Raw genomic sequence first — 16638 nt, forward strand, 5'->3', positions numbered from 1 at the left:
CAACTCCAACAATCCGGTATGATACTCTCTCTCTCTCTCTCATACATCCAGGTGAGTGCTTAATACTTCTGATTGAGAATTTGAGATCGATTGCTACGATGTAGGGTGCCAAGTTCGAGTATCATGAGTATCCTCCCCAGCCGACATCGGAGATGAAGGCCGCCTGCGTCGGTTTTAGAGGAACTTTCTGGTACCACCTTAGCTTTTCGGCTCGCCCGGTGGACGCCACCGCCGAGAAGCAGCACTTCTTCGTCGAGCTATATTTGAAGGAAATATGCCCTGGAGACAATAATAAAGTTATTATTTATTTCCTTATATCATGATAAATGTTTATTATTCATGCTAGAATTGTATTAACCGGAAACATAATACATGTGTGAATACATAGACAAACAAAGTGTCACTAGTATGCCTCTACTTGACTAGCTCGTTAATCAGAGATGGTTATGTTTCCTAACCATGAACAATGAGTTGTTATTTGATTAACGGGATCACATCATTAAGTGAATGATCTGATTGACATGACCCATTCCATTAGCTTAGCACCCGATCGTTTAGTATGTTGCTATTGCTTTCTTCATGACTTATGCATGTTCCTATAACTATGAGATTATGCAACTCCCGTTTGCCAGAGGAACACTTTGGGTGCTACCAAATGCCACAACGTAACTGGGTGATTATAAAGGAGTACTACAGGTGTCTCCAAAGGTACATGTTGGGTTGGCGTATTTCAAGATTAGGATTTGTCACTCCGATTGTCGGAGAGGTATCTCTGGGCCCTCTCGGTAATGCACATCACTTAAGCCTTGCAAGCATTGCAACTAATAAGTTAGTTGCGGGATGATGTATTACAGAACGAGTAAAGAGACTTGCCGGTAACGAGATTGAACTAGGTATTTGGAATACCGACGATCGAATCTCGGGCAAGTAACATACCGATGACAAAGGGAACGACGTATGTTGTTATGCAGTCTGACCGATAAAGTTCTTCGTAGAATATGTAGGAGCCAATATGGGCATCCAGGTCCCGCTATCGGTTATTGACCGGAGAGGAGTCTCGGTCATGTCTACATTGTTCTCGAACCCGTAGGGTCCGCACGCTTAAGGTTACGATGACAGTTATATTATGAGTTTATGCATTTTGATGTACCGAAGGTTCTTCGAAGTCCCGGATGTGATCACGGACATGACGAGGAGTCTCAAAATGGTCGAGACATAAAGATTGATATATTGGAAGCCTATGTTTGGATATGAAAGTGTTACGGGTGAAATCGGGATTTTACCGGAGTACCGGGAGGTTATCGGAACCCCCCGGAAGCTATATGGGCCTTAGTGGGCTTTAGTGGAAAAGAGAAGGGGCAGCCCAACATGGGCCGCGCGCCTCCCCCCTCCCCTAGTCCTATTAGGACAAGGAGAGGTGGCCGGCCCCCCCTCTCTCTTTTCCCCCTCCGCGAATCCTATTCCAACTAGGATTGGGGGGGGGAATCCTACTCCCAGAGGGAGTAGGACTCTCCTGGCGCACCCTCCTTGGCCGGCCAGCCTCCCCCCCTTAGTCCTTTATATACGGAGGCAGGGGCACCCCAGAGAGACACAAGTTGATCTACGTGATCTATTCCTTAGCCGTGTGCGGTGCTCCCAGCCACCACAGTCCTCGATAATATTGTAGCGGTGCTTAGGCGAAGCCCTGCAGCAGTAGCACGTCAAGATCGTCACCACGCCGTCGTGCTGACGGAACTCTTCCCCGACACTTTGCTGGATCGGAGTCCGGGGATCGTCATTGAGCTGAACGTGTGCTAGAACTCGTAGGTACCGTAGTTTCGGTGCTTGATCGGTCGGATCGTGAAGACGTACGACTACATCAACCAAACGCTTCCGTTGTCGATCTACTAGGTATGTAGATCATACTCTCCCCTCTCGTTGCTATGCATCACATGATCTTGCGTGTGCGTAGGAATTTTTTTGAAATTACTACGAAACCCAACAGCGTCAGTAATTACAAGCCCATATGGCTGGTTGCGTGATTTACTCTCTTGTCCTTTTGCGGATGCATGGCAACGTCGCTTTCCACTGCAATCTGAAGTTAATAATCTGGCAGGTCATTACTACAGGAGGGGCAGACCCGTATTCAATTCACATACACTAAATATGGCAAGTCTTACCACCCCTTTCCAGCGCGGCAGAGCCAAAGTCTGCTTCTCTCAAACAGTGCCCGGCAGTGCACATGCTAGACGAAAATGGCAGTTTAAAACACTACTAGACAAATACACATCCCGTGGAACTTTTGATAAATAGCCGAAATGAGCCGATTCACTTGCTCGTCCAAATCAGCTACTGCTGCACCCTGCTGATTCAAAAAGGGACGTGCTCAGTTTGCTCTGACTACACTTGCAAAGCCAGGTAGTAGGCTTCCTTTTTCGTCTACTAACAACAAAAAGGTTCGGCCCAACTTTCCCCTCCAGCCTTGGCGAAATTTAATAAAGGATAAAATCAGAACCTTATCCACTCAAAGGTTCGGATCTCAAAGCAAATGAAGGGTTTCGATAACAGCCATCCGAGCTAGTGTGGATAGCAAATCCATCCTATATATATATATATATATATATATATATATATTCGTCACCTATTTTTAAAGGATAGCGAAGGAAGAAATAAAAAGAAAATAAATAATAAAAGAAAGTTATTGGAGTGCTTGCAGGCTTGTCCGTATTGTGCTTCCGCCAATGCCCATGGTATCTTGAGTGCGTAGTGATGTATGCGCTGATGTGACCGCTAGTGCAAAAGATAATTGTGAGAACATGTTACAACTTGGCTCTTTTAGTTTTGAGATTCCATCAATTAAACCAAAGAAGGATGCTGTGAAGCCCAATTTTAGAACGCCTCTATACAGATGGTATTTTGTTGGAAATAGGTGGCAATCTGATTCCTGTGTAGCCGCGTGAGAGAGCAGATTCTTATTTTGTTTTCTGTCTACTAGTAGTGGTCACGTAGCTATTTGGTTGTGATCAGCGTGGCCGGATAATTAATTAGTTAATATATTGTTTAGTTTAATTAGGACAGAGAAAGAGTCATGCGCTGGTACGATTCGTACTAGTATTCGGTTATTAGGAAGAGTCCTGGTGAGTTTCGTTTTGAGCCTCCGTGCTTCTTAAATAAAGGCCATACGGCCGTGTAATAGAGGGGAATTTTGTTTTAGTCGTGAGATCAATAAAATTACAGAAAACGTCCCATGTTGGGGGACACCAAATATCTTTGTTGCTGATCTGAGTGGATTTTGTTGCTACTGCGTGTGAAGTCGATCCAATCTACTGGACACAAGTTTCTGATCTTACGGTCTTGCATCTTTGCTCGACCGAAATTTCTTGTTGCTACTGCTAGTACCGTGAAAGATCGGGACGTCGAACGACTCGCCATCTAGTCGAGTCTACATCAAGTGGTATTCAGAGCTAAGGTTGTTCACGGTACTGTGTTGATCAAGATGTCAACCTCGGTCAACAAGGGTGATGAGGTTGCTGCTGATTCTGAGGAAATAGTACGTCCAGTGTATGCGGATGATATTCTGCAAAATATTCGGGATGGTTTTGACCACACATGCAACTACATCAAGCAATGTCATGATGCGCTCGGCAGAAGGATAAATGTCTTGATCACTCGGTTTGATGGTTTGGCGGACATCATCAATATGCCGGTGACGAATTTTGCCCCACCACAGACTGCTCCGGCGGCTCCACTGCATTATGCACCACCTGCTCGCGATGTACATGCCGGCATGCATGATCGCCGTTTGGCGGCACAACCTCATGCTGGAGATGATGGTCTCGATGACGGCGTTGACCAGGTGGGGTACGCGCCACGACCACGACACTATGAGCCTTGTCCTGAAACTTCTGTTCGTGGTGGAGTGCATGACCGAGTTGGTCAAGCTGTGCGTGTGCCTTTGGATGATGGAATTGGGCGCATAAAAATTTCGATCCCTTCGTTCTCCGGCAAGTGTGAACCAGAAGGCTATTTGGAGTGGGAGATGCGTGTTGATCAAATATTTGATGCCCATCATTATAGCGAGGAGAAGAAAGTTCAACTTGCTGGAATTGAGTCCACCGGTTATGCGCTAATTTGGTGGAATCAAATTTGTCGTTTAAGACATCGCCCGACGACTTGGCGAGGTATGAAAGAATTCATGAGGCGACGTTTTGTTCCTGAGCACTATAAAAGAGATATGTACACCAAGTTACAGCGGCTCTCTCAAGGTAATATGAGTGTTGATGAATATTACAAGGAGATGGAATTGCTTATGATACTTACAGGGACAACGGAGGATTCGGAGGCGACCATGGCACGTTTCTTTAACGGGCTAAATATCGAGGTGCAGGATCGTGTTGAGATGGTGGTCTACTACAACATACAAGATCTCATGCACCAAGCTGTGCGTGCGGAACAACAGATTAAGCGGCGCCAAGTCAACACAGTTCCCAGTACCACTTTGAACACATGGCGACGCTCGCAATATAAGAGTGAGGATGTCGGTCCTAGCTCCAGGGCGACATCATCAAATCGCTCTCATGGTTCCGTGCAAAAGGATGCTTCAAAATCAGGACTGTCGATGGTTGATTCTAGTGCACAGTCGGCCGGACGCACTAGTGACATAGAGTGTTTCAAGTATGGAGGAAGGGGACATATGAAGCGTGAATGTCCTAATGAGAAAAGAGTGTTGCTCACGAGAGATGGTTATGCATCTGCTAGTGATGAAGAGGCAGTTTCTGACACTTCTAGTGAAAAATCTAAGGATGTTGAAAATGTGGTTGCGAGTTTTGAAGCTCCTGAGTCATATCCTTCACTAATGGTGCAACGAGTGCAAGAGGATCGCATTGAGGATAAGGGACAGCGTTGGAATATTTTTCAGACTCAGTGGAAGATCAACAACACCAATTGCAAGTTGATCATCGACGGTGGAAGCTACACTAATGCAGTCAGCAAGGACTTGGTGGATGCTTTTGCTTTACCAACCTGGAAGCACCCACAACCACACTGCGTCGAATGGTTATATCAGTCGGGCAAACTAAAAGTTACTCACAAGGTGCGCATCAATTTTTCGGTTGACAATTACATCGATACAGTTATCTGTGATGTTCTGCCAATGAATGCATGCCACTTGTTATTGGGGAGGCCATGGCAATATGATCATCGTGCTACCCATGATGGAAGGACCAACACATATTGTTTTTGGGATGTTGGAAGGCGGCATGTGCTACAGCCGATGTTTGCCAATGATATCAAAGATGATGTTATCGTCTAAGTTAAAAGGAAGGTCGCCAATGCTATCACGAAACCGAGGACGGCTTCGTTTCAAGGGAGAGGGGATGATGTGACTGCTAGTGCAAAAGATAATCTTCAGAACATGTTACAACTTGGCTCTTTTAGTTTTGAGGTTCCATCAATTAAACCAAAGAAGGATGCTGTGAAGCCCAATTTTAGAACGCCTCCATATAGATGGTGTTTTGTTGGAAATAGGTGGCAATCTGATTCCTGTGTGGCCGCGTGAGAGAGCAGATTCTTATTTTGTTTTCTGTTTACTAGTAGTGGTCACGTAGCTATTTGGTTGTGATCAGCGTGGCCGAATGATTAATTAGTTAATATATTGTTTAGTTAATTAGGAAAGAGAAAGAGTCATGCGCTGGTACAATTCGTACTAGTATTCGGTTATTAGGAAGAGTCAAGGTCAGTTTCGTTTTGAGCCTCCGTGCTCCTTAAATAAAGGCCATACGGCCGTGTAACAGAGGGGAATTTTGTTTTAGTCATGAGATCAATAAAATTATAGAAAATGTCCCATGTTGGGGGACACCAAATATCTTTGTTGTTGATCCGAGTGGATTTTATTGTTGCTGCGTGTGGAGTCGATCCAATCTACTCGACACAAGTTTCTGATCTTACAGTCTTGCATCTTTGCTCGACCGAAATTTCTTGTTGCTACTGCTAGTACCGTGAAAGATCGGGACGTCGAATGACTCGCCATCTAGTCGAGTCTACATCATGCGCGGTACAATTTTTGTAGGTGTATGGAGTGGGCGGCGAAAGCCGGGTTGCTATTTCCGTTCTAGGAGTAGTTGATCCTCGGGTGGAGATTGCTTCTGACCCCCGGTGTCTCGTTGGTGAACCTTTCCGTCATCCCTATCGCTTGGCGACCTCCTTCCCTATGTTCAGCGTTGAGCTTGCCGGCCTGTTTCAAGACCCAGCAGTTTCTGTTGGTATGATTAGCTGGTTTATCGAGGTGGCCATGAATCTGGCAGGGTCGGCCCAATATCCTGTCCAGGTTGGATGGTTCGTCTTGATTTTCCTTGAATGGCTTCTTCCGCTGACCGGGCTTGGGGTTGTTGAATCCGGCGTTGACCGATGTGTCGCCCGATCTTTCATTGTCATTGCGACTGTTGTTTTTGCTTCGTCGTGGCTTGTCGTTGCCATCTTGGATTTCGGAGGTGCCCTGGTTGCTGGCGCTATTGCTTCTACGAGCGAGCCAGTTGTCTTCTCCCATGCAAAAGCGGGTCATCAGAGCAGTGAGAGCTGTCATGGATTTAGGTCCTTCTTGGCCGAGGTGGCGTGCAAGCCATTCGTCCCGGACGCTGTGTCTGAAAGCCGCAAGGGCTTCCGCATCCGGACAGTCGACGATTTTGTTCTTTTTGATTAAGAACCGAGTTCAAAGCTCCCTGGCTGATTCTCCGGGCTGTTGGACAATGTGTCTTAAGTCCTCAGCATCCGGTGGCCGGACGTATGTTCCTCGGAAGTTATCGAGGAAGGCCTCTTCCAAGTCCTCCCATCTGCCTATGGAATTTTCAGGCAGGCTGTTTAACCAGTACCGAGTTGGCCCTTTTAGGTTTAGTGGGAGGTATTTAATGGCATGGAGGTCGTCCCCACGAGCCATTACGGATGTGGAGGATGAAATCTTCTATCCATACCGCGGGATCGGTTGTCCCGTCGTATGATTCAATATTGATGGTTTGAATCCTTCGTGGAATTCATGATCCATTACTTCATCATTGAAGCAAAGCGGGTGTGCGGCGCCTCTATGCTGGGCCACACTGCGACATAACTCTGAAGGAGTCCCTTTGCGGTTTTTGGCTCGGGCTTGGCGAGGTTTGACACGTCCGAATAGGTAGCCGTCGTCGCGTGTAGAAGCATGCTTTCGCGATCCGTAGATCGGTCTTGCGTGTCCTTCTCTATTGTCCAAGTCCCTCTGCAGGTCGTTTGGGTAATCATGACCTGCGTTGTTCTTGCCTTTACGATGAGGTGGGGTGGTCTGGTGTTCGGCTTGAGTTGTCTCTTTATCTGGACAGAGTTGCCGGCGACCTGCCGCATTGTGTGATGATGGTATGGGCTCCAACGCCCCGTCATCGGACTGGTATAGCAATCTGTGCTTTGGGTAGCCTTTGGCTAGGCTACTAAGGCCGTATTCTTCAGCGACCAGGACTTCGGCCCATCTGTTGTTGAGTAGGTCTTGGTCAGCTTGAAGCTGCGGCTGCTTCTTTTTCAGGCTCCTTGCCGCAGCTATTAGCCTGCGCTTGAGGCGCTCTTGCTCGAGGGGCTCTTCGGGTACGATGAAGTCTTTGTCGCCGAGGCTTAGGTAGTTGTCGTCCTCCGAACCATCGCTGGGCAGGGCCTGCTCATCGGGGTTGTCTTGCCCGTTTTCCTGTTCCTCCTGTTCGGATGTTGCTCCCACAAGGTCTTCATTGCTTTCGGCGCCGTCCGGAGTACTATTTTCTCCAGTGCCATCGTTGATGTGGCGTGACTTGGGGCGGCGTTTGGGGCGCCGGAACTTAGACTGTGTCTCAGGAGTTTTAACTGGATCTCGCTTGTCTTGGCCGCGAGGCTTTTTAAGTGTATCGATCATGTACACGTCATATGAAAGGGTGGCCGTCCCACGCCTGTTGGCTGGCGGGTCTTGGCCTTGATCCTTATCGGCATCGTCGTCTATACCGGCAATGTCTTCGGAGCCAGAAGCGGGCATGTCGGTTAAGTCCTCGACAGTGGCTATGAAGTGGGTGGCGGGTGGGAAGCGAAATTCTCCATTATCAACCTCTAGCTCGAACCGGACATAGTTCGGCCGTGAGTCCCCCATCGGGGACAGGTTTTTCAACGAAATCAGCACATCGCCGAAGGGCGAGTGTTGGAAGACATCTGCGGCGTTGAACTCGATGATTGATAACCGATCCAACTCGGTGTCCGAGGGCGCGCAAGGTTCGGAACTTATAGCTGGAAACAAGTCCGAAATTCCGTTGATGCTGATATTGCCTGGTGTTGAGTTAGTGTACGGCTCCAACGCTGCGGACTCTGTGGCTTTGGATGGTGCAAACTGCTCCGGATCTAAGGTCGTAGCAGTTACAGGAACCATCTCCATAACCTGGTCCGATGACAGATTTAGGTCATGTTCATCGGAGCGAGGGGGAGCGATCGCCGTGGTCTCAAATCCGTTGAAGATCAAGTCTCCACGGATATCCGCGACGTAGTTCAAGCTTCTAAATCTGACCTGATGGCCAGGGGCGTAGCTATCGATCTGCTCTAGATGGCCAAGCAAGTTGGCTCACAGTACGAAGCCACCGAATACGAAAATCTATCCCAGGAGGAAAGTTCCACCTTGGACAGTGTTACTACAGACGATTGAAAGGGCCATCGAACCTTTCGTCGACGGTACAACGGAACTCTCAATGAAAGCGCCAATGTCGGTGTCAAAACCGGCAGATCTCGGGTAGGGGGTCCCGAACTGTGCGTCTAGGATCGATGCTAACAGGAGACGGGGAACACGATGTTTACCCAGGTTCGGGCCCTCTCTATGGAGGTAATACCCTACTTCCTGCTTGATTGATCTTGATTAATATGAGTATTACAAGAGTTGATCTACCACGAGATCGTAATGGCTAAACCCTAGAAGTCTAACCTGTATGACTATGGTAATGAATATATCCTTTCTGGACTAATCCCTCTGATTTATATAGACATCGAGGGAATCTAGGATTACATAGAGTCTGTTACATAAGATGGAATCTTCATAGTTGTTCGCCAAGCTTGCCTTCCACACCAAGGAGAGTCCCATCCGGACGCGGGTACCGTCTTCGGTCTTCATATCTTCACAGCCCATCAGTCCGGCCCAAAGATAATAGGCCGGACGCCCGAGGACCCCTTAGTCCAGGACTCCCTCATCCGCCTCGGAGGGGGGGGAGGTAGTCCTCCGCCCCGACGACGCATGCGCGCGGGCGCTCCGCATCGTGCTCCCTCTTCACCGCGCGGAGCGGCGGGAGCTCCTACACCTTCCTCTTGACCAGCGTCAGCCACGTGCGCGAGCTACACGCACCAGTGGAGCTACCCGCGTCATAGGCGAACCGAGCCTACCGCCGATCGTACTCCTCTGTCTCCCGTCGTAGGAGCGACGCCGGTGGCTCAAGGCCTTGGTTGGTGTACCGTCGGCGGACCACTTCCTCGCCACGTCGGCGGCTACACAGCGCTTTCGCTCGAGGTCGTCGCCACACCGCGCCTGCCAGAGCTCCACATCCCGCCACACATCATGGCGGATCGATGGGCGGGGCGGCGGATTTATGTCACCGGCTGGGAGAAATCACAGGGGGAAGGGGGAATCGCGGCGGCGGCGGGATAGGGTTTCGACCCGTATCGCGGTCGCGGACCTGGATATATACTGCGCGCGCGGGGGGGTGGTTGTTTCCGGGCCACCGTAAAAAATTTACAGGCTGGGCCAACTATATGAGGTCTGGTCTGGCCCAAAAATCGGTCCAAACCCGTATAGTCACCGGAATTATACGGGCCATACAATTTTAATGGGTCAACTAGAGATGATGTAAACACCATCAAGTTCGCATGCACACTTCGCTTGTGCTGGATATGGTTTTAATGGACGAAGCCATATGTGGGCGGGCTTGGGCAACCCATGTGATGAGGATTACAATCTTTTCTACACCTCCACAATTATAACTGTTGGAATGGGGCTAAAACTCCCCTTATGGGATGCACCTTGGGTTCGGGGGGAAGCCAAAGGGTATTGCACCTCTCATCCACGCATCCACAAGAAAAAGCTAGAAGGTCAGGGAAGCCCTCAAGGATGATGCATGGATCTCCAAAATCAAGATGAATAACAAGTTCACTATGACACACACACCCACCAATTTGTGGAGCTTTGGACGCTCATATCAGACTTCCACCTAGAGGAGCATGCGGAGGACAAGATCTCCTCGAAGCACATTACGGATGGCCAATACTTGGCGGCGACTACTTACTAAGCGCAATTCTTCAGAACCTTCTACTCTCGTATGGATCATATGGTGTGGAAAGCTTGGGCACCACCTAAGGTGAAGTTTTTTGCATGGTTTGGCATCCAGAATCGGATTTGGACCGCCGATCACCTAGCACGACAAGGATGGCCAAATTGTCATCTTTGCCACCTCTGCAGATGGGAGCCAGAGTCCAGGGTGCACCTTTTCGTCAAGTGTCACTACACCCTTCGCCTTTGGACTTTGGCCAACGGGTGGCTAAACCTCATCAACCTTGACACTTCAACATGGCACCTTCAGGACTCAATTAAGGATTGGTGGGTGAGCCAATCGAGCATGAGCATTCCCAACAGGAAAGCATGGCATCCCTCACCATGCTCATGGGATGGACTATTTGGAACGCGAGGAACGCCCGCGTTTTCTGCAACAAGAGCACACCACCCTCAATTATTAAACTCATTAAGGCGCGATAGAATTGTAGCCAGCTAGCTATGCCACATGACGCATGCTAGTTGGTCACTGTGAGAAAGTTTTTGATTTTTTTAATGATAGTGAGACTTTTTACTTTTTCTTTTAGAGTAAAGTGTGTATAGGCCCCATTAAGACGCGATAGAATGATAGCCAACCAGCTACGTCACATGGCGCATGCTAGTTGGTCGCGGTGAGAAAGTTTTTGATTTTTTTAGAGTTTTTTTAATGACATTGAGACTTTTTTCTTTTTCAAGTAAAGTGTTTCTAGGCTTTTCCTTCTTCTTTATGAGATGGATGTGATATCCACGTGACGCGAGAATGTTTTTTTTTATTTCATGAAGATAAGGTGCGCACACCTTCCTCTCAAGTAACCCGTAATAGCGGGTTCCAACCACTAGTCAAAGTTGAAACTTCCGTCATTCTGCTACTGCTTCCACCAGTTGTTTTACCTTGAATCGCCGTCGTGACCTGGGAGCGAGGCAATCCTGCGTGTAGGTCTTCAGACCTAATTTACTGACCGCTGACATCACTTTTCTTGCCAAAAACATAAAAGCGAAGGCATTTCCAAACAAAAGAAAAGAAAGATGAAAAACAGCTCACGCAGGCCACCACACCATACTACGTCGGCTCGAATTAATTGATTGTTACTGGGTCTATATAAGATCACCAAACTAATATTTATCAAGGAATGTTTTTTTTGCTTGGCAATACGCGTTTCATTCATATCATAAAGAACAAAATACAAGTCATGTAAGGACCTACATGACAAAACTGAAAAAATAGTAAAACATCTCTGTGCTTGACGTCAACGCCCGTCACCTGCCTCCGGCACCATCACAACAGCCACCGAAGAAAAGAATGACTGATCACCTCCTCACCCTAGCTCGACTTGGCGTCATCACTGATATGCAGCTTTGAGGACTTCCAAGGTGGCTCACCAAAAGTGAAGCCATTGCGGTTGAACGAATCAGACCGGGACAACACCCTTAACACGCCATCGAACTCCAGATCTGGCACCCCACCACGACTAAGACGCCGAAGGAGGAAACCATACCTGCCATCCACGAACCACGAACCCAACACACGTTCCGTCTTCCAGATGTCGTCGATGCAGACCACAATTTGCATCCGCTCCTGGACTACCTCCCAAGCTCCGCGCCGACACTGGAGCAAACGTCGTCATAACGGCAGAGCCCGAGGACACAGGTCCACCACAAGGATGCCGCCGCCGCCATGCCATCCTTACTTGAACAGACTGGTTTCCGAATCCATACCAACCATAGGACCGATGGCCTCGTCAGGGAAGGACCCAAAGAATCTTTATTCAGCGCCTTCATCGTCACCGCCGAAGCTAAGACGATGAATAGCCTAAAAAGCTAAACTATAAGAGAGTAAAAATGATCCACACGTGTGAATCTAGCGACTGTCGAAGAACGACGCTGAAAGATGGCCTCTTTTGATGGCGGCTAAGATTCCAGACGCCAAGGACGAGAGAAATGTTTGAATGTGTCATAAGTCAAGTCGCTTTACCGTCCGTGTGTATTACGTGCTGCCAACCGTCACGTATTTAGAATTAGGTCCAAAAAGAATATCCTGGCATCCAAGCCGCCTCTATTATTTTATGCCCAATGAGCGGCGGAAGATTGTACAAAGTCGATCGATCAGGTTACTTAGAAGGTCATGGCATCTTTGCCGCCTCTATTTTATGCCTAACTAGCCGCCAAAAAGCTTGTTTGAAAGTCATTACATCAGAGACCACATTAATTATATAATGTTGGTGCTACGGTTTAATACGGTTTATGAGGTTGCGTTTGATCATTGATATTAACAATACATGAGATGTACGACATAAAAATTATATGATTAGAAACTACTTTCACATATGAATCTAACGATATACTTTGTGTAACACGCATGAATCATATTACTGCTTTAATCAATGGTCAAAGGGGATCTCGAAAAATGTATTAACCCCTATACATATGGATAGAGGGAGTAGTTGTTTAACCCTGGGAGACCTTTTTTTTTCAAAACCCTGGGAGACCTGATCAAAGCACGGTGCTTCTTCCCAAGAGAAACGGGGGATGTACTAGTCTTTCTTTCTCACGTGTGCCACCTAACAACGCGTAAACAAATAGGTTTGAAGTGTTCTTGCAGACTTGCACCCCAGGATTATTGTTCCTGTTGGATGCTATATATACATCAAAACGAGAAGCGAGGGAGCACACAAGAAACATAGCACTCCTCTCGAAGTCAGACATGAATTCCAAAACAGCATTATGTGGTGCTCTCCTGCTACTTGTGGCACTGCTGCCTCTTTCAGCTAGCGCGTCGAGCAAAGTAAGATGCATGGCTGATCCCTCTTTCACAGCATTTAACTTAATTAGCTTCCTTTCCAACCGTTTCCATACCAGCTCTTGAAAACAGTTTGCGTCAAAATTTCAGCTCTCGTATTGTTTGTTGAAAACTTATGCAAACAAAATGAATTTCAGCTCTACATCGTGTATATGGGGGAGAAGAAGCACGACGACCCATCCCTGGTCATCGCGTCGCACCATGACATACTAATATCTGTTTTTGAGAGGTACTAGCTACAATTTCAAGTTGCACCATTCATGAATCAGCAGGAAACAGCCGTCATTTGCGCTCATCTTTAATTTTACTTGCAACAGTAAGGATGAAGCCTTGAGGTCCAAAGTTTACAGTTACAAGCATGGATTTTCTGGCTTCGCAGCGATGCTCACAAAGTCCCAAGCTGAGGCAATTGCAAGTAAGTAATTGTCAATTGTAGCTGTTTATGATATAAGCTAATCAACAGGTTCTGAATGTAGGATTTCCCGAAGTTGTCACCGTGAAGCCTAACACTTTTCATGAAACACACACAACTCGGAGCTGGGACTTCCTTGGCCTTCAACATAACCAACCACCACAACAACCGGGACTCCTCAAACAAGCAAAGTACGGTGAAGATGTCATCGTTGGCGTGATCGATTCAGGTTCGTGCCTATCCTTAAGCTTTAAATGCAAAAGATGAGAAATCCCAGGACTAGGAACCAGTTAACTCCATGCATATGCATGCTTATTTATAGGCATATGGCCTGAATCACGAAGCTTTGATGACAATGGGTATGGCCCTGTGCCGGCACGGTGGAAAGGGAAATGCCAGACTGGCCAGGAGTTCAACTCCACAAGTTGCAACCGAAAGATCATCGGCGCGCGGTGGTACGGTCGTGGCATCAGTGCCGAGGTGCTAAAGAGAAACTACAACTCACCTAGGGACATCCACGGCCATGGCACACATGTTGCATCGACTATCGCTGGCAGGGAAGTGCAGCGTGTGAGCTACGGAGGCCTGGGCATGGGGGTGGCACGTGGCGGGGCACCACGTGCACGGCTCGGTATCTACAAGGCATGCTGGGTGGGTGGGGGTTGCCCTGACGCGGCGGTCCTTGCGGCCATCGACGACGCCATATATGATGGCGTGGATGTCTTGTCGCTATCGATTGCAGGGGTTGGTCATGAGCTCCCCGGGACACTGCATGCTGTGCAAAAAGGGATATCTGTTGTGTTCGGTGGTGGGAATGATGGCCCTGTGCCACAGACTATAAGTAATACCATACCATGGGTTACCACAGTGGCCGCTAGCACGATTGACCGGTCTTTCCCAACCTTGATATCGCTGGGAAACAAAGAACAGCTGGTGGTACGTGCATGCAACAAACAAACATTCTTCAAGTATTTAATAAGTTTTTTCTTTGCGCAAAAGTATTTATTTAGTCTTTGCAATCGATAGATCCGGATGATATATAGAACTGATTATATATTTTTGACAAATTGACTTGATTCGTCTCAGATCGTTGAAACGAATATATTTAGCTCGTCCGTGAAGCTATCTCTATTTCCATTGCTGACTTCTTAATCTGTTCTTGCTTTGAACCGCAGGGGCAATCTCTTCACTACAATGCATCTGTGAGCAGTGACTTTAAAGAACTTGTTTATCCCGAAAGGTAATGAAATAAAACTTTTGTAGTTATGCATCCGCGATCATTACACATTTTTATTTTGTAGTTATGCACTTTTTTAACAACAATTCAGTATTTTTTAAATATACTGAATTAGAACTTCTGCACAGCTGTGACGCGAGGTCACTTGAATTGAGCAATGTCACTGGCAAAACCGTCCTGTGCTATCAACCGGCGGCGGCGAAAAGCATGCCGCCTCAACAAGCACTACCTATGGTCATCAATCTCACCACCATGGCTGGCGCCAAGGGCCTCATATTCGCACAGTACACTACTAACCTCCTCGAAATCCTGCCTTTGTGTAGAGGCGTTATGCCCTGTGTAGTGGTGGATTTTGAGATCGCACAATGAATTGCCTCCTATTGGAGGTGGGACACAGGGTGAGTGCATGTCAGTGTTGTCCGAAACAGAGTTGAATGCATTTTCTTCTACTTTGGAAACTCATGTCGTTCATGTGTCATGCTAGGAATCCGGTGGTGAAAGTGTCACCTGCCATGACAACTGTCGGAAAAGGGGTGTTGTCGCCGAGGGTCGCCTCGTTCTCATCGAGAGGTCCAAGCATGTTGTTCCCTAGCATACTCAAGGTATCTATTATCCTCAACTTCTTAACTTGAGACAATTGTTCGGTTTGCTACCTAGCCTCTAGTATTTCACTTTTTCTTAACTTCAGACTTCTTGTCTAATTCTCAATACACATATTTAAACAGCCCGACATTGCTGCACCCGGCGTCAGCATCTTGGCAGCGCAGCAGGGCTCCTACGTTTTCAAATCTGGGACATCCATGGCATGTCCACATGTCTCTGCTGTGATCGCACTGCTCAAGTCGGTTCACCTTGATTGGTCACCTGCCATGATCAAGTCTGCCATCATCACCACAGGCACGAACATTGAAATACAAAAAAAAATACACCAAAACAACTCGTCTAAATATATAACTGACTTGATTGTTCCTTGTCATTGGTTGCAGCATCTGTGACTGATCGTTTTGGCATGCCAATCCAAGCAGAAGCGGTCCCAAGGAAACTAGCCGACCCCTTTGACTTTGGTGGTGGACATATTGACCCAGAAAGAGCTGTTGACCCTGGCTTGGTTTACGACGTGGATGCAAGAGAGTATAACAAGTTTTTCAACTGCACAATTGGATATTTAGACGGTTGTGAGTCCTACTACCTCAATCTCAACCTCCCGTCAATCGCCGTGCCAGACCTCAAAGACAAGGTCGTGCTTCAGCGCACTGTGACTAACGTTGGGCCGGTGGAAGCAACATATCATTTAGTGGTTGAAGCTCCAGCAGGGATAGATGTGTCCGTAGAACCATCTGTGATTAGTTTCACCAAAGGAAGCGGTAGAAGTGCGACATTTATGGTTACATTCACAACAAGGCAGAGAGTGCAAGGAGGATACACTTTCGGGAGCTTGACATGGTCAGACGGAAGTACCCACTCAGTGAGAATCCCGATTGCTATACGGACTGTGATACAAGACTTTGTTGCGGATACCGCTTAAACTCGTATCTTGCTTTTGTACACCTTCTTTGTGTATTCATGTAGGCCGCGTACATAAATGTAGGAGAAACACTCAGTATTGAATTTGTACATCATAAAAAAATGTTATACAGAAATAATATGATTCTTCTTCGCAAAGGTGTGGTTTCTTCACAAATTTGTATAAAAATTGCAGTTAATAAGCAATGTCGGATCATATATATCATTGACATGAACTAGAGTAAGGGATAACCATGGATGTAAAGCTCACAAACCTTCCTTTCTTGATGAAAACTTTGTTGAACTGAAAGTGAAAAGAAATCAACACAACCGAATTTTCTTTGCTGGGAATATCCCTAAATTCATGGATGGTTGCTAATGTCTGAAATGCTCCTGTA

At 47.2% G+C, this 16638-nt stretch overlaps 1 pseudogene; it reads left to right on the forward strand.

Annotated features, from left to right (window-relative positions):
- The first annotated feature begins 12974 nt into the window (after positions 1-12974).
- LOC125514985 lies at positions 12975-16399 on the forward strand (annotated as a pseudogene).
- Positions 16400-16638: the final 239 nt, after the last annotated feature.

This window comes from Triticum urartu, chromosome 6 (genome assembly GCF_003073215.2).
Source record: "Triticum urartu cultivar G1812 chromosome 6, Tu2.1, whole genome shotgun sequence".
Lineage (NCBI taxonomy): Eukaryota > Viridiplantae > Streptophyta > Magnoliopsida > Poales > Poaceae > Triticum > Triticum urartu.